A 7,500-nucleotide genomic window follows, 5' to 3' on the forward strand; every position below is an offset into this window, starting at 1 on the left:
TTTTAACCCTTTTGAAATTGTGATAATGTTCCCCTTTAACAGTAATAGAATATTCTTATACACTATAAGTGAGCAGGCGTCCGAGATCAAAACTGGGAAGGGGGTGAAAATGGTCAGCTATTTTTAAGTTGAAGAAACAATATAATTAGGTTATATCAGTGGTTCTTAGCCTGGGTTAGATCGAACCCTAGAGGTTCGGTGAGTCGGCCTCAGGGGTTCGGCGGAGGTCAAAACACACCCGACTCATCGTCTCAATAAAAACTTCTCCCAATCGGCGTATTACGGATACGGCAACAGCAGAAGTCACACTGACTTGCAGGTGTGAGTTTATGCAGTCTAGTGTGAGTTTAGTGTGGGTTTTGTTGTTTGAACAAGGTGATGTTCATCAATCAATCAATCAATGTTTATTTATATAGCCCCAAATCACAAATGTCTCAAAGGACTGCACAAACCATTACGACTACGACATCCTCGGAAGAACCCACAAAAGGGCAAGGAAAACTCACACCCAGTGGGCAGGGAGAATTCACATCCAGTGGGACGCCAGTGACAATGCTGACTATGAGAAACCTTGGAGAGGACCTCAGATGTGGGCAACCCCCCCCCCCCCCCTCTAGGGGACCGAAAGCAATGGATGTCGAGCGGGTCTAACATGATACTGTGAAAGTTCAATCCATAGTGGCTCCAAGACAGCAGCGAGAGTTCAGTTCAAAGCGGATCCAAGACAGCAGCGAGAGTCCCGTCCACAGGAAACCATCCCAAGCGGAGGCGGATCAGCAGCGTAGAGATGTCCCCAACCGATACACAGGCGAGCGGTCCATCCTGGGTCTCGACTCTGGACAGCCAGTACTGGTCATCGGACCGGACCCCCTCCACAAGGACATAGGAGAAAAAAGAAAAGAAGCGGCAGATCAACTGGTCTAAAAAGGAGGTCTATTTAAAGGCTAGAGTATACAAATGAGTTTTAAGGTGAGACTTTAATGCGTCTACTGAGGTAGCATCTCCAACTGTTACCGGGAGGGCATTCCAGAGTACTGGAGCCCGAACGGAAAACGCTCTATAGCCCGCACAGTTCGTTTTGTGCACCAGTAAAAAAAAAAAACATGGTAACACTTAAGTACGGGGGACATATTCACCATTAATTAGTTGCTTATTAACATTCAAATTAGTAACATATTGGCTCTTAACTAGTCATTATTAATGCTTTATTCGGCATGGCCTCATTATAACCCGAAGCAAATAACTCCAAATTAAGTCTTTGTTACTTCGAATATGTTCTTCATACTAAAGTGTTACCAAAAACATAACTTTGTCTTGAATTAAAAAAATTAAATTAAATATTTATTTTTCACTATGAAGGGAATGCACATATGGAACTAATGGGGTTCGGTACCTCCAACAAGGTAAAGAACCACTGGGCTAAATATACATGTGTATATACTTGTAGATTCCTAAAGTAGCCTTAAGCTCGACGCTCCTCTACTATCACATTCACTCCACAGAACAAAACTCCAGACGTTCTTCTTGGTTTGTATGGTTTACTTAATAATTCAAAACATAAAACAGTCACGATGTGGGAACAAATGAATGACAAAATAAAGAGAGTTTGTTGCAGTACGAGTTGGAAAAAGGATGAGTGAGGTCAAAAAACTGTGTGGCTCGATTCCACTGCACCTGACAGCAATTACCCATAACACCTTGCGTCCAAAAACCCCTTACCACACAGATCCTTCCGCCATATATGCACTTAAAACAGTTCCATCCATCCATTTTCTACCGCTTATTCCCTTTCGTGGTCGCGGGGGGCGCTGGCGCCTATCTCAGCTACAATCGGGCAGAAGGCAGGGTACACCCTGGACAAGTCGCCACCTCATCGCAGGGCCAACACAGATAGACAGACAACATTCACACTCACATTCACACACTAGGGCCAATTTAGTGTTGCCAATCAACCTATCCCCAGGTGCATGTCTTTGGAGGTGGGAGGAAACTTAAAACAGTTATGTCATCAAATCATTTGGACAAATGTAATAATCACAATTAAAGTGAGCTTTATATAATTACTCCAAGCAATTTTCTTATCATGCAAATAAAGTAAATAGTCCCCTTCTGGCTGAATAAACATAAAGCACCTTCCATAAAATGTAAATTAACTTAAACAGTATTTAGGCTCCTACAATCCTACATAAAAAAATGTATGAATACATTAAATATCTATATATATATCTATAGAGCAGTGGTTGAATGAATGAATGAATGAATGGTTTATTTTGAGCAAAACAAGAGAATGACATAAAAAGAAAAGAAATATATAAATACATTATTTTTACACCTACATTGAAAACATTACATGTGACTAATCTTTTGTAGATGTCAAGATTGGCTCAAAAGGGAGTGGGAAGAAGTCAACTTATTAGGTCCCACCCCTATATATATACATATTTACAATATACAATACAATAATATATATAATATAATTCAGTTCAGTGGTTGCTGCGTGGATGCTATATATTATTTATATATAATACATTTAAATTCACACACACTTACATATATACATACGTACACACACATACATACAATTTACATGGTGCTTCTCAACCTTTTTTCCGTGATGTGCCCCCTGTGAACATTTTTTTTAATTCAAGTACCCCCTAATCAGAGCAAAGCATTTTTGCTTGAAAAAAAGAGATAAAGAAGTAAAATACAGCACTATGTCATCACTTAATAATTTATTAAATTGTATAACAGTGCAAAATATTGCTCATTTGTAGTGGTCTTTCTTGAACTATTTGGAAAAAAAAGATATAAAAATAACTAAAAACTTGTTGAAAAATAAACAAGTGATTCAATTATGAATAAAGATTTCTACACAAAGAAGTAATCATCAACTTAAAGAGCCCTCTTTGGGGATTGTAATAGAGATCTATCAACTTCATTCTAAACATTTCTTCACAAAAAAATAAATCTTTAACATCAATATTTATGCAACATGTCCACAAAAAAATCTAGCTGTCAACACTGAATATTGCATTGTTGCATTTTTTTTCACAGTTTATGAACTTACATTCATATTTTGTTGAAGTATTGATTGATAGTTTTATTAGTAGATTGCAAAGTTCAGTACATATTCCGTACAATTGACCACTAAATGGTAACACCCCAATAAGGTTTTCAACTTGTTTGAGTCGGGGTCCACGTTAATCAATTCATGGTACAAATATATACTATCAGCATAATACAGTCATCACACAAGTTAATCATCATAGTATATACATTGAATTATTTACATTATTTACAATCCGGGGGGTGGGATGAGGAGCTTTGGTTGATATCAGAACTTCAGTCAACAGAGAAATGGACATTGAAACCGTGTAGGTCTTATTTAGTAGGATATGTACAGCCAGCAGAGAACATAGTGAGTTCACATAGCATAAGAACAAGTATATACATTAGAAGTACATTTGAGTTGTTTATAATCCGCGGAGATGGGATGTGAATGGAGGAGGGTATTAGTAAAGTGTGGAAGTTGCCTGGAGGTGTTGTTTTAGAGCGCTTTTGAAGGAATATAGAGATGCACTTACTTTTATACCTGTTGGGAGTGCATTCCACATTGATGTGGCATAGAAAGAGAATGAGTTAAGACCTTTGTTAGATGGGAATCTGGGTTTAACGTGGTTTGTGGAGCTCCCCCTGGTGTTGTCATTTACGTTAAGGAAGTAATTTGACATGTACTTCGGTATCAAGGAGGTGTAGCGGATTTTATAGACCAGGCTCAGTGCAAGTTGTTTGACTCTGTCCTCCACCCTGAGCCAGCCAGTATTATTCAATAAATATATTTACACAGGATTTTTTTATTTGTTGCTATTTTTAGAATATTTGAAAAAAATCTCACTTACCCCTTGGCATACCTTCAAGTACCCTGAGGGGTACGCGTACCCCCATTTGAGAACCACTGACATAAGTGACCAGACGTCCCAGATCAAACTGGGAATATAATCCCAGAGGAAATGGAAAAAAGGGGCAGCTATTTTGAAATTGAACCACCAATCTGTTTCACTGGATTCAGAATAAAACCCAATTTTGTCTTACTCAACAATGTTAGTATTTGAATATTGTTACTTGGTGACAATTATACTGTTAAGAGAGTATTGTCTTATAGTTTGCTTCACGGTGGAAGAGGGGTTAGTGTGTCTGCCTCACAATACGAAGGTCCTGCCGTCCTGGGTTCAAATCCAGGCTCGGGATCTTTCTGTGTGGAGTTTGCATGTTCTCCCCGTGAATGCGTGGGTTCCCTCCGGGTACTCCGGCTTCCTCCCACCTCCAAAGACATGCACCTGGGGATAGGCCCCTCCCACCTCCAAAGACACGCACCTGGGGATAGGCCCCTCCCACCTCCAAAGACACGCACCTGGGGATAGGCCCCTCCCACCTCCAAAGACATGCACCTGGGGATAGGCCCCTCCCACCTCCAAAGACATGCACCTGGGGATAGGTTGATTGGCAACACTAAATTGGCCCTAGTGTGTGAATGTTGTCTGTCTATCTGTGTTGGCCCTGCGATGAGGTGGTGACTTGTCCAGGGTGTACCCCGCCTTCCGCCCGATTGTAGCTGAGATAGGCGCCAGCGCCCCCTGTGACCCCAAAAGGGAATAAGTGGTAGGAAATGGATGGATGGATGGATGGAGAATGCTTCATAATCAGTGGCGGCTGGTGAATTTTGTTTTAGATGTCACAATAATTTATTTAAACTTTATCTTATTCAAGTTTGACATTTTTAAATGTAATTAATTTCATTCAAAACGGTCATACCCTTGTTTGCTAATGGCTAGGATTTCAGTACTTTTTGAAGATATTTGCTCCTTCTCAACTTAATATTCTTTTCACAAAATACGTGAATAGTACGTGAATGTGAAAAGTAATCCCCCGTTTCCTATTTTCAACAGTCCCCTCATTTGAGCAGGAAAAGGTTGAACACCATCTTTGTTTTCTACCTGTCAACTGTCAGTTTAGGCTGCTCATCACCACTTCAAGATGGCCGCCCATTTTCTCGCGTCACAGCAGCTAATGTTGCGTCTACTTCTAACATGTCTGTGCGTTACCTCGCAACTGATGTTACCGTGAATAAAAACACCGCGTTTTTGGAGGTTCTCGTAGAAATGTTTGTTCTACGTTAGCAATCCACTGAAAGTTGTGGTTCTTTGGTCCAAGCTGTGGTTCCGCTAAATAATGCACGATTTCAGTCAAGACTGTTAGCGGGGGTTAGCTAGAAAGTTAGCTTGCTTGTAAAAAACAACAACAACAAAGCACTTCCTGTTTCCGGAGCTCGGCGTGATGTCACTTCCTGTCCGCAGTCCACACTCCAAAGCTGCAGAATGACTGTTAGCAAGGAGTTAGTGAAATGATCAAATATTCGCACTTTTCTACACAAAACTCAGTTTTTTTTAAACAAGAGAATACACTTATAATCCTGTTGATGCTTTCCATTATTATTATTAGCTCCTGGCCAGTATTGTTAAAGTAGTTGGAGTGTGTTGTTAGCAGTAGCACCTTTGCACTGTAAAAGAATGTCAAACTAAGCTTTTATTTATAGTATTTACTTTCTGTGTATGTTTTATGTTACAGTTGTTTTCTTTTCCATCATTTTGACACCAATAAAAGGTAAAAAAAAAAAGGATACGCTGACTAACATTGGGGTGTGTGTGTGTGTGTGTGTGTGTGTGTGTGTGTGTGTGTGTGTGTGTGTGTGTGTGTGTGTGTGTGTGTGTGTGTGTGTGTGTTCTGGCAATGCTTACTTAATGTTCACAGACATGATTTTCATTTTGACACCAATAAAAGGTAAAAAAAAAGATATGCTGACTAACATTGGGGTTTCTGTGTGTGTGTGTGTGTGTGTGTGTGTGTGTGTGTGTGTGTGTGTGTGTGTGTGTGTGTGTGTGTGTGTGTGTGTGTCTCGCAATGCTTACTTAATGTTCACAGACATGATTTTCATTTTGACACCAATAAAAGGTAAAAAAAAAAAAGCATACGCTGACTAACATTGGGGTTCCTGTGTGTGTGTGTGTGTGTGTGTGTGTGTGTGTGTGTGTGTGTGTGTGTGTGTGTGTGTGTGTGTGTGTGTGTGTGTGTGTGTGTGTGTGTGTGTGTGTGTGTGTGTGTGTGTGTGTGTGTGTGTGTGTGTGTTCTGGCAATGCTTACTTAATGTCCACAGACATGATTTTCATTTTGACACCAATAAAAGGTAAAAAAAAAAAAAGTATACGCTGACTAACATTGGGGTTCCTGTGTGTGTGTGTGTGTGTGTGTGTGTGTGTGTGTGTGTGTGTGTGTGTGTGTGTGTGTGTGTGTGTGTGTGTGTGTGTGTGTGTGTGTGTGTGTGTGTGTGTGTGTGTGTGCGTGCGTGCGTGCGTGTGTGTGTGTCTCGCAATGCTTACTTAATGTTCACAGACATGATTTTCATTTTGACACCAATAAAAGGTAAAAAAAAAAAAAGGATACGCTGACTAACATTGGGGTGTGTGTGTGTGTGTGTGTGTGTGTGTGTGTGTGTGTGTGTGTGTGTGCGTGCGTGCGTGTGTGTGTGTCTCGCAATGCTTACTTAATGTTCACAGACATGATTTTCATTTTGACACCAATAAAAGGTAAAAAAAAAAAAAGGATACGCTGACTAACATTGGGGTTCCTGTGTGTGTGTGTGTGTGTGTGTGTGTGTGTGTGTGTGTGTGTGTGTGTGTGTGTGTGTGTGTGTGTGTGTGTGTGTGTGCGTGCGTGTGTGTGTGTCTCGCAATGCTTACTTAATGTTCACAGACATGATTTTCATTTTGACACCAATAAAAGGTAAAAAAAAAAAAAGGATACGCTGACTAACATTGGGGTTCCTGTGTGTGTGTGTGTGTGTGTGTGTGTGTGTGTGTGTGTGTGTGTGTGTGTGTGTGTGTGTGTTCTGGCAATGCTTACTTAATGTTCACAGACATGATTTTCATTTTGACACCAATAAAAGGTAAAAAAAAAAAAAAGGATACGCTGACTAACATTGGGGTTCCTGTGTGTGTGTGTGTGTGTGTGTGTGTGTGTGAGTGTGTGTGTGTGTGTGTGTGTGTGTTCTGGCAATGCTTACTTAATGTTCACAGACATGATTTTCATTTTGACACCAATAAAAGGTAAAAAAAAAAAAAAGGATACGCTGACTAACATTGGGGTTCCTGTGTGTGTGTGTGTGTGTGTGTGTGTGTGTGTGTGTGTGTGTGTGTGTGTGTGTGTGTTCTGGCAATGCTTACTTAATGTTCACAGACATGATTTTCATTTTGACACCAATAAAAGGTAAAAAAAAAAAAAGGATACGCTGACTAACATTGGGGTTCCTGTGTGTGTGTGTGTGTGTGTGTGTGTGTGAGTGTGTGTGTGTGTGTGTGTGTGTGTTCTGGCAATGCTTACTTAATGTTCACAGACATGATTTTCATTTTGACACCAATAAAAGGTAAAAAAAAAAAAAAGGATACG

At 40.2% G+C, this 7,500-nt stretch overlaps 1 protein-coding gene across 4 annotated transcripts in view; it reads left to right on the forward strand.

The window, feature by feature from the left end:
- The window catches only part of LOC133535993 (ras-specific guanine nucleotide-releasing factor 2-like), a 59,903-nt gene extending 54,625 nt beyond the window's left edge, over positions 1 to 5,278 (forward strand). For all 4 annotated transcript variants that reach the window (XM_061876120.1, XM_061876121.1, XM_061876122.1 and 1 more), the window contains one exon: positions 1 to 5,278. This exon is cut by the window's left edge and continues 1,795 nt beyond it. The gene's annotated coding sequence lies outside the window, so the exon portion shown is untranslated.
- The last annotated feature ends 2,222 nt before the right edge of the window (positions 5,279 to 7,500 follow it).

The sequence above is a fragment of the Nerophis ophidion genome, linkage group LG17 (assembly GCF_033978795.1).
Source record: "Nerophis ophidion isolate RoL-2023_Sa linkage group LG17, RoL_Noph_v1.0, whole genome shotgun sequence".
In the NCBI taxonomy this organism is placed as follows: Eukaryota; Metazoa; Chordata; class Actinopteri; order Syngnathiformes; family Syngnathidae; genus Nerophis; species Nerophis ophidion.